The sequence below is a fragment of the Vicugna pacos genome, chromosome 11, assembly GCF_048564905.1.
Source record: "Vicugna pacos chromosome 11, VicPac4, whole genome shotgun sequence".
NCBI classification, from domain to species: Eukaryota; Metazoa; Chordata; class Mammalia; order Artiodactyla; family Camelidae; genus Vicugna; species Vicugna pacos.
The window spans coordinates 52,113,739-52,131,582 of record NC_132997.1 but is presented as its reverse complement, the minus strand read 5'-3'; the positions used below and the strand labels follow the sequence as shown (position 1 = coordinate 52,131,582).

The window sequence follows — 17,844 nt, the reverse complement described above, 5'->3', positions numbered from 1 at the left end:
CGCTCTCGTCCGTTTCCACCAGGCCGAGGCGGGAGCATATCCTGGGCTGGGCCATGCCCTTGGCTCTGGCCTGTGTGTGCCGTGTGTGGTGGGTGCACTGGGGGTGGTTTGTGGCTCGGCAGGATGGAAATTGTTTTTCCCACTTTGGAACGCTGGCCTTGTGTGGGGGCCGCTCAGATTTTTCCAGACACAGTGTACTGCAAAGCGCTCTGGGGTCTCCGTTTTGCAAGAGCAGGGTTCGGATGGGGATTTGGAGGAGGTTTTTAGGCTTTCTTCTCCCTATGAAGGAAGGGTCAGTGAGCAAATGACATCCCCCACAAAGGGAAACAGAAGGATCTGGCTTTTGGCCAAACCCACAGCTGAGCATATAGGTAGCTACTAACTGGGTGAATTCAGAGGGACTCTGGGAGGGAGGGAGAGGAGATTGTGGGAGAGCTGGAAAGCTTCTGGAGAAGGGAGCTGAGAAGGATACAGAGACAGGCTTGTTTCAGAGAGCAGGAGAGAGAGAGTGGTTCCAGGAGAGAGTTCAGGGGAGGGTGGACACCACGGTTTGAGGAGAAAGAAGGCTTTGGGGAGGGCGGTGCCATGGAAGTCACAAGGGAGAAGGCCTGAGATGGCTCACATTTAATGGAAGAAACAAAACTCCCCTCAGATCCAGAAGAGAGAGTTCTGAGGCCAAGTGAAGTTGACTTAACAGAATCCTCATGCCTGTGGCTTAAACCCAGTTATTCGTTCTTTCTTTCACTCATCTGACATTCATTAAACACCTACTGTGCACCAGCCTTTATGCTTCCTGCCCTCTGGAAATTCCGGGCTGGTACGACAGCCCAGCTTCTGTAAAAACATCCCTTGATACACAGTAGCAAAGTCTAGATGAACCAGTCATAGTTCAGGTGCTGGTGAGAGAACCTGGGCAGGCCTGTCCTTCACTCAGCTTTGTGTGAGACCTTTGAGGGTGAGAGGGCTGCCTATCAATCTCTGGGCTCCTCCCAGGCTCAGGTGAGCTGGCCTCAACTCTATGGCCCACTCAAACATTCAAGTGGGTCCTCTCCCCGACTCCAGGTCCTCTGCCCTTAATAGGCACCAGGACCCTTTGGGCCCTGACTACCCAGGACTTTCCACCCCAGCCTAGGTTTTGTTCACTGTGGCATTTGTACGCAGGGACCTCCTCCCTACAGATCCTCCCTCACTCTCTGTAACCTGGTGTTCTTTCCGTTCATTAGACTAAGCTCATCTGAAATAGTCATTCCTCCTGAATGTTGAGTGTGGATGAAGTCTTCTTGCCTGACCACTCTGAGTCATCTTTGTCATCTTTCTCATTGTCATCATCATCATGTTTTGCTTTTTGTGATTTCTTAATGATTTTAGTTTCAAACTACCCAAATAAAACAAACAAGCAGAGATTCTTGCTCCCATCTCTGGGTGAGAAATCTGAGGCTCAGCGAGATTAAAAGATTTGCCGACAGTCACACAGCTAGAGTGAAAAAGTCAGGGTTTACACCCGCATCTTTGACACACATCCAGACCCTTTCTGATATGTGATACAGGTGGCATGGCAGAACAGTGGGAAAGTATGGTGCTTTCTCTAAAGGTAGAAAGTAATTGGGCATGGATCCATGGGGAAGGACCTTGGACTCACATGTCCCTTCTCAGCTAAGTAGAATGATTTCTAGGGGAATGGAATTCCTTGGTTAAATCAGCACAGAATGGGCCATCTCAGGTACAAGCGAGATTCCAGCCAAAGGAGGTGCTCAGCCACGGGCTGAGTGACATTGCTGGTTTCTTGGGGTTGCATGAGCTCTGCCTCAGTTTCCTTCCTCTGAGCTTGGGTCCTAGGAACACAATATGTTTCTTTGAGACATGTCTCACTGACACTGAAATGATTCAGTTCTCAGCCTCTCAAAACCCACCCACACACGCATACTCCATCCCACCCTGAGACGAGAGAACAGCCAAGCCACACGTTGGGCTTGGAAGTCAAAAACAGGATGGCAAGAGAGAGGGACCAGCTCTCCACCAGCTCCTCCGGGTCTAGCGATGCCCTCCAAAACATGTTCTGGGAACATGTGAGACCTGTGCCCAGAAGTAGCCAGGTTCCAGAGAGTTCCTGGTTAAGTCAGATCTGTAAATACACCCAGCAGGTTGGCAGCCAGAGACCAGGGCACCAGCTCATGCTGCCTTAGGTGCCCAGGAGAGTAAAGATGGGTATTCTTCCCCCAGATGGGAAAGGCTAGGCAAAGGGTATCACTGTCCTCTCACGGGTTCATTCCTGACAGGTCGCGTCCCTCTTCCCTGCTTCTCCAGTCCTAGTTATCCTGGATGCAGGCCTTGTCTGAAGCCAAAGCTTCTCCCCAGCTTGCAGCCCCTAGGAAGTGCTGGTGACTTAGGCATTCTGTGACCAGCAACCTGAAGGCTTTCTAAAGAAAGATTTGCTATCTATCTGTCTGTCTGTCTATCCATCCATCCATCCGTCCAAACATCCATCCATCCAACCACCCACCCATCCACCTAGCCATCCATCTTACAAACCTGGCACAAACATGGGGAAGGGTTTGCCATGACAAAAGAATAAACATGAGTACTCACTCCATGCTGAATAAGGCATTTCCTTCTAGACTTTTCACTGCATATGTATAGACATATATTACCATACATCTATGTATATTTTTCAAAGATGGGACCAGTTTTTCAGAGAGAGAGAGACTTGCTTGTTTGTTTTCACTTAATGGCAGATAACCACTGCTTTGCAGAATGATGAAACACAGGCCTATCAGGAGGCGTGGAAACAGGCTCGAACCAAGGGGTGAGCAAGACAGAGTGCAGGCAGGTCTGGATGGAAGGCCTGGACCTCGTCCTTGATCACTAACAAGGCCTCCTTCCCCTGTCTAGGTCTCAAGGAGACACATCTTCAGGGGGAGGGAAATGTCCAGCTGATTTCCAGAAACTCTTTTAGTTTTGTTTCTCTGTAATAATATCTGTTTATAGAGAACTTACTGTAAATGAGCTCATTTAACTCCCACAAGCCTATGAATAGGCACTATTTCCATTCTCATTTTATAGACCAGAAAACTCAGGTACAGAGAAGTTAGGGAACTTCAAGGTCACACAGCAGTGCTTGATAACAATCAGGACTTGAACTCAGGTCTGTGTAACCTCAGAGCTTGTATATTTAGTCACCATGCCATACCATCTGCCACTGACTGCCAGAGCGTGTGTCAGTGAATCTGGGAGAGTGCACATCAAGACGTGGTAGGCATGTTGTCCTTGAGCTAGTAAAGACCTTGGCTCAGGGTCACCAGCTCGTAATTTAGAGTAAAGCAAGGCAGACGTGTCCTCCTGGATGCGCTGGGCTTAACCCCAAGAGCCTGTGGGGTCACAGGGCAGCCAGAGCTGTTTCCACTCCCTGTGCTGGCACAGGCACATGCTCAGCTGTGCTTAGGGCAAGACCAGTACTTTTAATCCAAACTAGGTGTCTGAGCCTCGCAAGCTTCTCCGGGGGAGAGTAGGTCTGGCTGAGCCAAGCTGCCCAGCTCCCAGAGACAGACCCCAACACTGTCCTGAGGCTCAAAGGTCATGGGGAGGATGCAACCCTGGGAGAACTCCATCTACCCAAGAGACTCCAGGTCAGGATCTGGCCGCCTCAGCTGAAAAATCACCCCTCCCTGTGAGACAGCCATCCCACATGGATCAGCATGGCTGCTGAACTCAGCCTATCTCTGTGTACTCATTTATTTACAACCCTGGCACGCTGGGTATCCACATCATCTGGCTGGTCTTGGCGGTAGTGACCTGACAAAGAGAAGGTAGCTCCCCGTGTATCCGCGGTGGGACTTTCCCTCCTCCTCCTCCACCACCACCGCCACGACCACCAGCACCCTAGTCCTCCTGCAATTAAACCCAGATGCCAGGAAATATCTTGGTTGTATGGTTGAAGTGAAAACACATGCTTATGTTGAAAACTTTTCTGTTACAATTTCATTACTATCTTCCCCGGAAACTCGCAGAGAGGGAGACCTCTGAGGCCAGCATCTGGCACTCCATGTGCAGGAGGACAGCACAGACCAGCCAGAAGCGGCACACACGTGCCCTGTTGTCTCGGAGAGGCATTCGCGCAGGCTGCCAGGGAGCTCGAGGGGCAGCAGGGGAAGGGACAGAAGGCCTTCCACCCCACCCATCTCTGAGCCCTGTTTCCTGCTGCCTTCCTCAGGAACTCAAGATCCCAGATCCTAGTCCTGACTCTGACACTCACTGGCTGTGTAATGTTGAGGGACTCACATCAACTCTCTGAGCCTCAGTTTCCTCTTCTGTAAAGTGGTGATAAAAATGCCTTCTCGGAGTTGCAGCAGTGCAGCAAAGGTCCTCTGGGGAATGGAAAATAGTCTGAGTACGATGGACTTATAAGGCAGACCCACCAATCCTAATCTACAGTTCCAACCCCCAGAAGCTCTGAGAACCAAAGCTTTTTATAACTCATTTGGCAGCAAAACTTGAGCTAAACAAATATGAGACTATTCATTGAATTTATGTATCCTCTTTTGTGTGAACCTCCATATATTTTGCTGCAAAAGTAGTATTATGTTGGATCCTGAGATGCTGCCCTAGACCCTGCTAGGGGTTTGATGTGTTTATACATACATCTCAAACCCCAATAGTTCTGAATGCTGGAATACATCCAGCCACAAAGCTTTTAGGTAGGGGTTTGTCAACCTGTTTTTGGAAATGAAGGGGAAATTCATGTATGGTTTTAGATTTTTTTTTAAAAGGTCTGGAGTTGTGTTAGATTTGAGATCTTTTTTAAAGGACCCCCTGCACTGCCCAGGTCTTAGCTGTGACCCAGGGATAATTTTTTTACACTTTTATTTATTTTTATTTTTATTGTTTTAAGAGGAGGTACTGGGGATTGAACCTAGGACCTTGTGCATGCTAAGCATCCTCTCTACCACTTTGAGCCATATCCTCCCCTCAACCCAGGGATAATTAATTGGCACGTTTATCAAACACTTCTCAGGCATCAGGCATTGTAATGATACCTTATAAATATTATCTATTGTAACCTTCCCAAAGGCCTGTGAGATGTTTCTGTGATTTTCTCATTTTACAGATGAAGAAATGGGGGCTCAGAAGGTAGGTGACTTGCTCAGACAGGCAAAGCCGATAAGAGGCAGATTCAAACCTGGTCTGACTGACTCCAGGGTGGATGCTCCAGGGTGCTGTGAAATTGTGGAGCAAGGAAGGGGCTGTCTTGGGAGGGGTGACATGCAGGGACTGGGTCCTGGGAAGGTGAGGGATACTTGGCTCCACCTCTCCAGCTGAGCGGTCCTCCTCCCAAGCCCAGACCTATGTGTCCTTCCCATGGGCATAGGCCCCTTTTCCTCCTCCAGCAGGGACCGCCACCCCTAATGGTCCCTGAGACTACTTCCTTCCCCTCCACTGTGGGACTGTATGCTCCCAGATTCCCCCTGGTCCTGTCCTGTCGGCTGTGATGCTGAGTCCTCTAATCCATAACGTGGGCCTCATAATTTCCAGGCCGTCCCTCTCAGAGAGGTTGGACAGGACAGACAGTGTCAAAAGTCAATGGGCTGTCAGGCATAAGGCACTACAGACCACTGCGGGGTGACTGGAAGCTGCCCCGGGGAGCAACAGGCTGAGGATTCCCTGGGGACACCACAGGGGTCTCCCATGGGCTCAGTCCCACCTCTAGACCATCTGCTCAGCTGCCCTCTGCTGCTGCCCTCAGCGGCTGGAGAGATCCACCCTCACCGTCTCCTTTCTCTGTAGACCCAGCCCCCCTGGGAGCAAAGCAAGCCTGGGGTTTGGCTTTGTTTTTTCATTACACAAGTCGATCATGAACACGTTCTCATTAGGAAAAAAAAAATACACAAGTGCACCGAGTAAACAATAACAATTCTACTTTCCCTCCGCCCTCTCAGATCTATTCTCTCCCCGGGGGAACTACTGTTTACAGTTCAGAATGTACCATTGCTGTGCATTTTCTTGGCATTATTTGCACATATATATCATTTGGATTTGTTTGGGGCATTTTATATACACACTTCACGTAGTGTTCTGCACTTCGCTTTTTCCTGCTTACCATGTGTCTTAAAGAGCTTCCCACGTCAGTTCATACAAGTCTGCCTCATTCATTTTAACTGCTGCCCCACAGCTACCCTATGGATGTCCAAGGGCTTACATAACCATTGCTTCACTGATGAACACATAGGTCATCCGCAGTGAACATCGTGTGTTGGTGATATTGTGCTGCTGGGATTACTTCCTGTAAGAGGAATTGCTGTGTCAAAGAGTGTAACAGTTTTTATTTTTGCTAGCTTCTTCCAAATTGCCCTCTAAAAGGCTGAATCAATTTAGACACTCACTAATCCCATATCAGAGTCTGAGGCAGTGGTTCTTGTAGCTGATGGGGTCCAGGGTTTCCTGGCAGGTGGCTTTGAGATGGCTGGACACCATTTCCCCTCCGGAGCAGTCGTCTGGCAGCAGTGTGGGAGGGTGGACTCTAGTTGTGCCTGGGTCATAGAAGGGGTAATTGGTATAACAGACAGGGGATTTGGAGCCATTAAGTCTTGGGTTTGGGTCCTGGCTCCACCACCCATGAGTTCTGTGATCTCCAGCAAATACAACTTCTCAGAACACTTTCATCTGAAAAATAAGAGTAACAATAACTATAATCTTATTGACAGGTGATGTAAAGCTTAAGCATGGATGATACCTGTAAAGCACTTACAGTTCCTTCATAGAGTGAATGGCAATAAATGGAAACTGGAACTTTCTATTACGACTGTGATCGTTAATATCTGGGCTCTGTTTCCAGAAACACAGCTCCTTTTCCTCTGGGGTGTCCTCACATCCCTACTCATGTTAGCCACTGAGCCCTGTCCGAGCCTCGGCACCATGTCGGCTGTCTGCTGGCCGTCTCACGGTGTCTACTGTGTGCAGAGCTCAGAGCCCACAGGGAGCAGAGGGAGCAGGTGATGGCACCCAGCAGGCAGGACAAGCAGTTCTGGCTTCCAGGCTAGGAGGGTAGACAGGACACAACCGGATAAACACCAGTAAACAGTGGTGGAGAGTCTTACAAACACAGACCCGTGCCAATGCAGCTTCTCTGAGATAAACACATTGGAGCCAAGTCACCAGGTGGGAGTGGAGGGAGTGGGGCAGGTGCAGGGTGTGTGGGATTTGAAGGTAGGGGCAGGAGGTGGTGTGAGAGAGTGAAGCCAGACAGATGGCACAGACTGGGAAGGCGAAGTGGAGGACAGAAGTGAGATAGAGGGGGGTTGCCCAGAGGTGGCTGTGCTCCTGGCAGCCATTGTGGAGAGGAAGGTGCCCCACACTAGCTGGCTGCCAGAGTCCTCCGTTCAATTCCTGGCCCCGCATCTTGACACTGTCTGGCCTTGGGTAAACATTCTCCTTTTCTGGACCTGGGCTTGAGCATCTTCAAGTGGGTCAGGTCAGGGGTGCTGAACTAGATTACTCTGTCTAGAATCATTTCCAGCTTGCAACTTCTAGGAATTTCTGCCCCATGATAAGATCTCTGCTATGACCAGTCTCATCTTGAATTGCAGTCACTGTGCGGCCATCACTCTAATCTCCCCAAACTACCAGCACTTACCAGTTTATAAACTATGGTCACATTTGTTTCTTCATTCAGTTTTGCCCTATAGCTTTGGAAGCAGGGGGGAGCTGAAACTCAAATCCACTTTACATGAGATTACACGGGGGACCTGGGACTCACTAAGGTGAAACAACTTAACAGAAGGCTGGGACTGAGTACAGTAAGGGATTCCCCTTCTCTGGCTAGAGCTTGTCTTTATAAAGCAGGGCTGACCATGTTCTAAATAAATATATTTTAATGTAACCATAAAAGGAATACATGTTTTTTATAACAATGAAAACTGTAGAGAACTATTAGACTAGTGATTTATCTATAACCCCATGGTGTAAGGTAGGACCAGTCATTCCACAAACATGGAGCACTGTCTTAGTCTGGGCTCCCCTAGAAGCCAACTCTGAGGTAAGGATGTGATTTATTTGTGAGGTTTACTTGGGAGTAGTTTATTGGTGGTTGAGTGGGGAAGTGGGATGGTGAGTAGACGACAGCCAGGAGACAGTGCATTTCCTGCAGGTGACCACTGTGGGCAACCGGGGCTCCACCTTGCTGGGGAACTCCGGGAGCCGGTGTAGAACCCATCACACAGGGTCACTCCCTGCAAGGGCCAAGGACATGGGGTGTTTATCTAACAAACTCTGTCAGTCATTGGTCAAGAGCTACTTCCAGGCAAAGGTGGCTCCAGTGGCCAGAGAGAAGCCACAGGACAAGAGTCACAGGTGCTGGAAGGCACGAGAGCTGTTGGTAGGGCACCCACGGCATCTGCTACGGTACCTGCAGGCACTAGGCTCCTGGCAACACAGCAGTGAAGGAGATGGACCAGGTCTCGGCAGACAGGGAACTCATAACCTTCTGGGGAGACAGGTATTAGCGAAAAACTACAGAACAGGTATCAGTATAAATGAGTCGAAGGAAAGGCTCATGCTTCTGGAGTCAGGTGGCCAGGATTGGACTCCCAAGTCTGCCACTGGCTTTGAGCCAGTTACTTAGTCTCCCTGGGGCTCAGTTTCCTCACCTATAAGATAGAAATGATAAAAAGTAGCAACATCTTGGGGGTGATTTTGAGTTCATTTAAATTAATACAAAACACTCAGTTGCAGAGTGCACTCGATGAATGCTAGCTGTTATCCTCATCACTTATGTCATTAGACATCATTCATTAATGTCGTTAAGACTGTGAAGACAGGCTTGGCTGAGCTGGGGTTCCACCCCCATGGAGAAAAGGGAGACTGCCAAGGCGCCCTGGTGGCCTTGCACTTACCACACAGACCACTCAGCAAAGGCCTGACTTATAGTTACTCAAGTCTTAGCAGGACGTGTAAGCATTTGCTGCTGCTGGGAGGGAAGATGGGAGCCTGTGGCTCATCAGGGGTCCTAAGGACTAGTGGGGATGGGAGCAGAGCCCTGAGTGCCCTCTAACCCCAGGCTGGGCCCATTCTGTCAGCTGGAAGGAGAGGAGGGGGAGTGGGCTCTGGCTGCTTTTGGCCATACAGCACTGATCCTCACTAACCAGCGACTCTGGAGATCCGTGCCGAGCAAAGAGGGAGCTGCCCTCCCCTGGCCTCACCTGCCAGTGGCCCCATGGCTGTGGTTGCTGGTGGTGCCTGGTGGCCAGGCTTGCTGCCGGCAAGCACTTCATACAGCTGCCATGCACAGCAGCCAGACTCGGAGGTGCCTCCCCAGGCTGAGGGAACATTCCAAACTCATGGTAAAAACCTGGATTCAGACCCAGACCCTATCTTACCGCCCATCTTTCTCTCATTCCCCTCAAAATCTGATGAGCCTCGTAGAGGGAGGGGACAGGATGTTGCTCAGCCCCCCAACATTGCTTCCATTCTCTAGATGTGTTTCACTCATCTTCCTGTGGTTCCTTCTCCTGCTGCTCAGTGTGAAACGAGCTCCTGTGGCCCTTGGAAGGCAATGAAAGGAAGCTTGGGTTCTGGTGTCAAGTCTGCTGTGTGACTTTGAGCAGGTCCCATAACCTCTCTGGGCAGCTGTCTGTTTTGATCGTCAACAGAATCCCTCCCACCCCTACTTTGTGGTGATTTAAAAAGCATGTCTGGAAAACACTGATGTGGGAAAACAGATGCTCACGGGGCTGAACACATGTTATCTCAGGGGGTCAGGCCTTGGTCAGCTCAGAGCACACTGAAGCATCGAACTGAACGTCAGAAACAACCAATCTCGCTTTAAAAGTGGGTAAACTGAGGCCCAGCCAGTGACAGAGAAAGCTGGGGATGGAAGCTGGTCTTCTTGACACTACACCACCTTGTCATTTGATGATGATGATGGGGTACTTGTGAGCACCTGTGTGCCAGACCCTATTCTTAATCGCTTTCCGTGGAGCCTGCCCACTAATCCTTACAAGGTGGTGTTAGTGGCATTCAGCACAAGTGAGACTGGAATGGTGCACTGGAGGTGTGCCAGATTCTGTTTGCTTAAACAACAATATTTTCTGGGCCCAGAAACTTCAGAAGAAATCTAGGTTTTGCACAGAAGGAAAGCTTATCTTTCAGGACCGTGGTGTGTGTTGTATGAGAGACAGGGTTAGGGATGTTTGCTGGGCCCCGAGGAGCACTTCCACCTTCTGGGTCCATTGTGGCTGCGATGGGGGCACGAAGGGGTGGACGTGTCTCAGCTGGTGCTGGGGGAGGGGCAGCACGGAGCAGGCTGTGAAATCTCCCACAACGGATGCACTTACGCAGCGGGAGGTGAATGGACCAAGGGACATGACAAACTCCTGTCTGAGTCCAGACTCCACCATTCAGTAGCTTTACAACTCTGGACACGTGACAACATCTCTAAGCCTCAGTTTCCCTATCTGCAAAACAACCTATGTTCAACATTCACACTGGGAGGTTTTGGAATAACTCGCTGACACAGTGGACACTCAGCTAGATGGGAGCTATGGTGGAGCTGTGGAACAAAGGACAGTAGAGGGTGTGGTCAGCCCAGCCTGGGGAGGGGACCTCCACGCGCCTAGAGGACAATGGGAGTAGGGGCAGGTAGCAGGGAATGGGGCTTCTGCAGACCCTCCAGCACCTTCATGGTAGGAGCTGGCGGCTGCCCAGACACTTCTTGGCCAGGGGCTCCTGGGGGCTCAAGCCCAGCCTAGCTCAGGCCAGATGGGCTCTGGCAGAGACCTCACTTTCTCCTCCGAACAATGTTGTTCTCCCAGCCAGGGCAGCAAGAAGCAGGCCAGGGAGCTGACAGCGCTGGGGAGACTTCCTGACTCCCGCCCGCCCTCTCCAGCCCTCCAGGTTTGGGTGTATCCCTCAGCCCCACTGCCAAAGTTTTGCCATCTTTGAAGCAGGGATAGAGTTACACATCCTCCAACTTCCTGGGCCTCTGGGAAGAGGGGCTCAGCAGCTCAAGTGGCTCTGCACCTTTGTCCTTGAGCTAAGGGCCCCCCGCCTCCATCTAGGGAGATAGAACTGAGTCTCCCTTCTCTTCTTCAGGCAAGGCCCCAGCACAGGGTTCTGGCCTCAGGGTCATTCCCAAGGTGCTAAGAAACCCGCTGTCCTCTCCCCACCACCCCCAGGCCACCTCAGAAGTTCTGAAGAAGAGAACCCTTCTAACTGTGGGCCTGTGTGCTTGAGAATGCATGTGCCTGAGTGTGTGCTTGTGTCTGCCTCCGTGCGTGGGGAGGGGTTTGGAGCCTAGGGTCCCGGGGTGAGCCACCTCCCTCCCCTCTCCTTCCATTTACTTGGTCCCAGAGCCAGGCACTGTTCTGGGTGCTGCAGTGACAGTGTGAGCAAGAAAAACCTCACCTCTTCTCTCAGGGAACTCACATTCTGTGACAACACCACCAAGGAAACCAACAAAACAATCTCAGAGAACAAGGCATGCTGGGAAGACGTAGAACGACATGGTGTGGGGACTGCAGAGTGTGTGGTGCCCATGCTGCACTTTTCTCCCTCCTCCTCCTCTCTGATTTCTGGGGGGGCAGCAAAGAATGAAAAGTGAGGTGTGGGAGCAAGGAGCTTATGAGAACGCTCAGGGGCGGCGGGTGAGGGCTGTGTAGGACCTGTGTGTTGACCTCTCCTGGGCCCGCTCAGCATCTCCAGATGCACAGTCTCTGCTGGGGGTGGGAGGCCGAGGCCTTGGTCCCCCAGGCAGGGCTGGCATCCCCTCCTCTTCTGACAGCCGGAGAGGTCCCTACCCTTCCATTTCAGAGTTGAGCGGTTTGATGCTGGGGAGAAAAAGAGGAAAAAGAAGAAAGAAAGAGGGAAAATTCCATTTTAAACTCTTGGCCAAAGCAAAAGTTTTCTTCCTTCCTTCCATCCTACCTTCCCTCCTTCTGTATTTCTTTCCTTCCTTTCTTCTCTCCCTCTTTTTTTTTCCTTAAGAGTAGAAAGACCCAGGGAATGTAAACAAAGAAGCTCCTAGCATAAATCAGACCGCCTTGTTCCCAAACCCCAGGAAGAACATGTTTTCCTGGAAGCTGGAATCTGAGCAAAGGGATGAGAGGGCTGCAAGGCCAGCTGGGGCCAGTGGCTCAGAGCAAGGCGTGAGCAGGACTCGGAGTCAGAGTTGGTCTGTGGGGGTCCTGGGGAGCCTCTGAAATAGCTGCCAGAAGGAGGGTCCAAGAGAGGCCAGAGGGGTGCGCTGAGGTCACCTGGAGCCAGGGAGCCCTGTGGAGCTGATTTGCTTAAAGACGGGTCATAAAGAGCAGGAAGAGCCTTGGTGTCCTCAGAATCCTGGGTCCCCTCGGGAAAGGCCCCTCTGACCACAAATAATTCCTTCATTTGTGCACTGATGCCTGAAGGACTCTTACACACTCTGCCCATTGATGGCTTTGTTTCCTTCTAAAATACAAGCCCTAACAAGAGGCAAAGCCCCAGCCACCTCAGTCATTTACACTTTAATATAAATGGGTCATCTGGCCCTTCTGCAAGGGCAGGATTTGGATACAAAGAAGGGAAAGAGCATGAGAATGTTGGGTTTCAAAGAGAAAGGGTGTCACTTTTGCAGAAGCCAGAGGACATGTGATGGGGAAAGACCCAGAAGGGGCAGAGTAGGAGCAGAAGAGAGCATTCTCAGACTTCATACCTCAGGACAGGGCCAACACGTCCCTGAATAAAATCAAGGCTTTGCAAGGTCATGATAAACCAGAGATCAGAAAGTTGACTTTCTCATGTACAGTGAGTTTTAACTAAGGCAGAAGTGACGTTTATCACGTCCTGGTTACTAGGTGCGGATTGAGCTCTGCGCTCGTGGTATTTCATGTAATCCTCACAACACCTTTGGAAGGCCAGGATTACTCACCTCACATGGCCTAAGAGGAAATGGAGACGCAGAAGAAGCTGGAGCAAGAGGCAGAGCTGGCAGTGGAATCTGGAATCCTGTCTGCGGCTTCCAGAGGGCCTGCCTTTGCTACCATATCCTGCAGCCGCCTGCAGTATGCTGCCGGCTCTTTGTGCCACAGGTGGGCCGCACAGGTGGGCTGATTCTAGGGCTTAGGGTGTTACTGCCCCTGCAAGGCTCAAGGCTCTAAGGTTAGAGATGGGAAGTGACCTGACCAAGATCATGCAGTGAAACACCAGCACAGGGCAGCCCTCCAGCCTGACCTCCACCCGCATGGGTACAGCAAACCTACTCTGGCTGGGGTCTCCCCTAACTTCCAAATGAATGAATGAATGAATGAGCGAATGGGAACTGAGGCTCAGGGAGGCTCTATGGCCTGCCCAAGGGCACAGACTTCGGATTCTCTCCTCCTCGGCACCAGGCTGTCTCAAATGCACCCTAGCCTTCACGCAACCCTTGATTTCTCCAAGCACTTCCCATATTTTGCAACATTTGAGTTCAGAGCCTCCCTGGGAGCGATGTGAGGGCCTGGCTTTCTGTCCCCATTTGTCACTGTGGCTCTGAGAGGTCACCATCTCATTAGTAGTGGATCTGATGCTGTGACTCAGTCCTGTTATAGGCAGTCACACCAGGCAGTGGTTGGTCTCCACACCACCTTGCATCATGCCTGGCTTGTGGAATCACAGTGGGTTTCAGGAGGGAAGCCTTGGAGACCCACTGGCTTCTCCATGTAGTGCCTCCTTCCCCAGCCATCCTTTTAGTGTTGCAGGTACAGACCTTCAAATTTTGTAATTGGCTCATTAAGGGACTATTGGTGCAAATGGCCTGTGCCCTCAAGGGAGGTGCTGGTGGAGGACTTTCTAGGACCAGTGGCAGGGGGCAGGAAGGTAGGATTTCTCCCACGTTTATGGTTTATCTTCAGGGAGTTGGATGCCCAGAGACATGTTTTCTACTCTTTGGACACTCTCATCTTAAAAGAAAGTCCTAGGATGACTTGGTAGGAGGGAAGGGACTTAATATATATTTTAAAAAATAGAAAAGCCTGGGAAAAACTTTCCAGGCAGAAGAAAGCAATCCCTGGAAGGAGAGAGGGACTTCCCTCCCCAGGAAATTTGACTTGTAAGGGTTCCACAGGAGAGGGTGGTAGTTAGTCAAAAGGAGTGACTATCTAATGGTGAATTTTGATAAGTGTAGCAACTGAGGGAGAAAGGACTTCCAGACACCCACCAAATCACCCATATCTGTAGTCACTGGCTGCATGGGCTCAAAGCCCATCCTAATTATATGGCCTAGAAAAGTTTTCCAGCAGCTCTCATATCTATGCCATGCTCTTTTCACATTTTCTCTTACTAAGCCATGATTCTTTGCTTCTGGAAACATAATACGTCTTCCGAGAGAAGTACTATGGAAACCTCACCACAAATACACTCCAGTCCCTGATTGTACTAATTAAAGGAAAATACTGGTGGAAACATAACTTAAGGAAACATAGTTTTATTATTTTTTAAGTTAATCCACTTACTTGAGTGACCTAACCACTAAGCATCCCACAGAGATGATCTGTAGGAGACCTGCTATAAGGGATTTACTGGGGGACCCATTCAGTCATTAAACATTTATTGCACAGACACTATGGGCCAAAGGCTGGGGACTCAAGGCTAAGTAAGTCCCAGTATCTGTCCTGAATGCACTCCACCTGGAGGGGGAGGCAGGCACATAACTATGATTATAAAGCAGAGTGGTAGGTGTGGCAAGAGTGATGTGCAGGAAGATTACGAGCACTGAGAAGGGTAGCTGTACATGATTTGAGGTTGGGGTGACCAGGGAAGATTCCTAGTGGGAGGACAAGGGCACCCCCTACTTGGGTGGGATGAACAGATGCTTGCCCAGGGGACGAGGTAGAGCCATCAGGTGGGGCACAGCATGCACAAAGGCTCATGCGGCAAAGAAGCAGGATGACTAGAGAAATCAGCCACAGACTGATGTCGCTGGGATGTCACACGATGATAGGGGTGTAGTCAGAGTTAGGGCTGGAAAAGCCAGCAGACGCCAGACCCTGGGAGCCTGGAAGGCTTGGTAAGGGTTTGGACTTCATCATATAAACAAGGCGGGGGGAGGGGGCACTAAAAAGTTCTGCGCAGGGGAATGATACAAATAAATCTGTGTTTCAGAAAAAAAGAAGCCATGTGGAGGATGCATTGGAAGCAGAGGGATCAGCTGGGACAGACTGGGAGAGAGGGGGGGCCTGTCCTCCATAGCAGTGGAAGGAACAGAAAGAAGGGGATGTGTTTGAGAAATGCTTATGGGACCAAATTAGTAGGACATAGTGATTTCTAGATATAAAGAGAAGAGAGAGAAGGACAATTCCAGAGTAACTGCTAGGTTTACAGCTGGGGTGAAAAAGCTGGTGGTGGTACCTTCAACTGAAACTGAGAATTCTGAGGGAAAGCAGTTTGGAAGGGGAAAAAAACAGTTTCCATTTTTGATGTTGAGTTTGAGGAACTTGTAGGTGGGACATCAGTGGAGATGATCAGCAGGCAGGTGGATATTTGAGCTTATCCCTGTGGAGGAAGATCTGGGCTGGAGACAAAGATGTGAGAGGCGTAAGCGTTGGGAACCGCAGACTGGGTGGGAGCATCCATGTGCTCACTGGGATGCTCTAGGCTTCACGGAACAAAACATACACCTAAAAGTGGCTAAAACAAATAAGGGCATTTATTTATTTCTCTTACTAAGTTTGGAGGTAGGTCCTGGGCTTCTTCTCAATATGTCATCAAGGACCCAGATCTTTATACAGTTTAGCTCTGCCCCTTCCATTCATTCAAAACTGTATATCCCACTGTAATGTGAAGACAGATGAGGTACTTGAAGGACTTGGAACCCCAGAGAGAGGGCAGAGGACAATTGCTTAATAGATGTGATGCCTGCCTTCGACTGTGTTTGGCAAGGGACAAGAAAGGGGTAAGCCCAGAAAAGAACTGGCTTGTTGACAAGCAGGAATGAGAGGGAATTAAATGTCCACTAATCAGTACTTGTAGGGTTGGAAGGGAAAAACTGCTTCTTAACCCTAAGTAGTAAAAGGTAAAATTGAAAACTGCTTTTGGGAAGAAAGGCTGGTGAAAACTTACCCTGTGTGGACTTCTGCTTTGGGCTATGATGGAGTAACAGATACTGGACTGGCCCCCACCTACCATAAACAAATAGGGAAGTGGGTAAATTATATGAAACATCTGTTTTCAGATGTGGGATAATCAGCAGAACAAGACTGTGTTCCCCGAGGGAAGGAAAACAAATAAGATGAATTCTGTGATCAACCTGACTTTCTGCGTAGAGGTGTTTACCAGACCATGGCCCTGGGAAGGGGGACCCAAGCAGAGCACAGAAGTCTTGCTGTTTGAAGGAGACAGAGATCAGAATTCAGAGAACTGATGCAGCTAGAATTTGCAGAGCAGAATACTGGAGAGAAGGGACTGATGCGGAGAAAGAGATTCAGAAAATCATACAGGAGTCCTTTTGAGTCTTTGGCTGAATACTAAACTGTACATGTGTATGATGGGGCTCCATGAGGTTGGGCAAAGGACAAATACTGGAGAGAGAATAATCATTGGGGAGTTGCAAACTGAACGACTCTTGAGCTCAAACAGAGTTGGGAGATGTTCAAGTTCAGGCCCACCAAGGTGGAGAGACCTCACTGAGGGACCAGAGTATTTAGTGGGAACTTCAGGAAGGCCCCACCTTAGGAGTACAGCTAAACTAGTTTAGGGTGAAGGCTATTAGAGGCCCATCCTAACAAAGCATAAAGACAAGCCTTGAAAGCATCAAACTGATCTCTGAGTAATTTGCCTGAACAAAACTTAGCACTCTAAAGAGTGATGATAAAAATTCAGCACTCCATAAGGTAATATTCAGAATGTCTGTCTTCTAGTCAGAAATCACTGGATATGAGAAGCAAAGAAATGACATTCATAACCAAGAGAAAAAGTCAATCAATCGAAACCAATTCAGACATGGCAGATGTGATGGAATCAGCAGACAAGAATTTTAAACAGCTATTATAACTAGATTCAGGTATTTAAAGGAAAACAATAGAATGAGAAAAGAAATGGAACATTTCTTTTAAAGCACCAAATGGAACTTTAGAACTGAAAAATGCAGTGTGAAGTTTACTTTTATGTGTCAGTTTGATTGGTCCATGAGATGCCCACATGTCTGGTTAAACATTATTTCTGGGCATGTCTATGAGGGTGTCTCCAGAAGTATTTGACTTAGTGAAATGAGTGAAGCAGATCACCCTCCCCATGGTGGGTGGGCATCATCCAGCCTACTGAAGGACCAAACAGAAAGACTAAAGAAGTTTGAATTCTCTCCACCTGACTGCTGAGCTAAGACATCAGTCTTCTCCTGCCCTCGGACTGGGAACTTAACCTACTAGTGCTCTGGTTCTCAGGCCACTGGTTTTCCCCAGCTTGCAGATGGCAGATCACGGGACTTCTCAGCTTCCATAATGCTATGAGCCAGTTCTTTACAATAAATCTTATCATAGATAGATAGATAGATAGATAGATAGATAGATAGATAGATAGATAATAGACAGATAGAGAAATAGAGACAAATTCTATTGGTTCTGTTTCTCTAAAGAATCCTGATTAATACATATAGTATATGAAATAAAAATTTTAGTGGATAGGCTAAACACATTAGACATGACAGAAAAAAAACAGATCAGTAAACTTGAAGACAGACTAAACTGAAGCAAAAAGAGAGAAAAAAAAACCATTAAAAAGATTCAGTGACCTGTTGGACAACTGGTCTTACATACTTGTAATTAGAGCCCCAGAAGACGACTACAGAGGATGTGGGTATTTGGGGAAAAAAATGACCAAACATTTTCCAAATTTGATGGAAAATATAAACAC

At 49.1% G+C, this 17,844-nt stretch overlaps 1 protein-coding gene across 13 annotated transcripts in view; it reads left to right on the top strand.

Annotated features, from left to right (window-relative positions):
• FAM241B (family with sequence similarity 241 member B) overlaps positions 1 to 17,844 on the top strand; it is a 167,242-nt gene that overhangs the window by 107,061 nt on the left and 42,337 nt on the right. The window contains exon 9 of one of the 13 annotated variants that reach the window (XR_012077381.1): positions 12,816 to 13,049. The exons of the other annotated variants lie outside the window; for them this stretch is intronic. The gene's annotated coding sequence lies outside the window, so the exon portion shown is untranslated. The remainder of the gene's footprint in view (positions 1 to 12,815; positions 13,050 to 17,844) is intronic. 13 annotated transcript variants of the gene reach the window in all.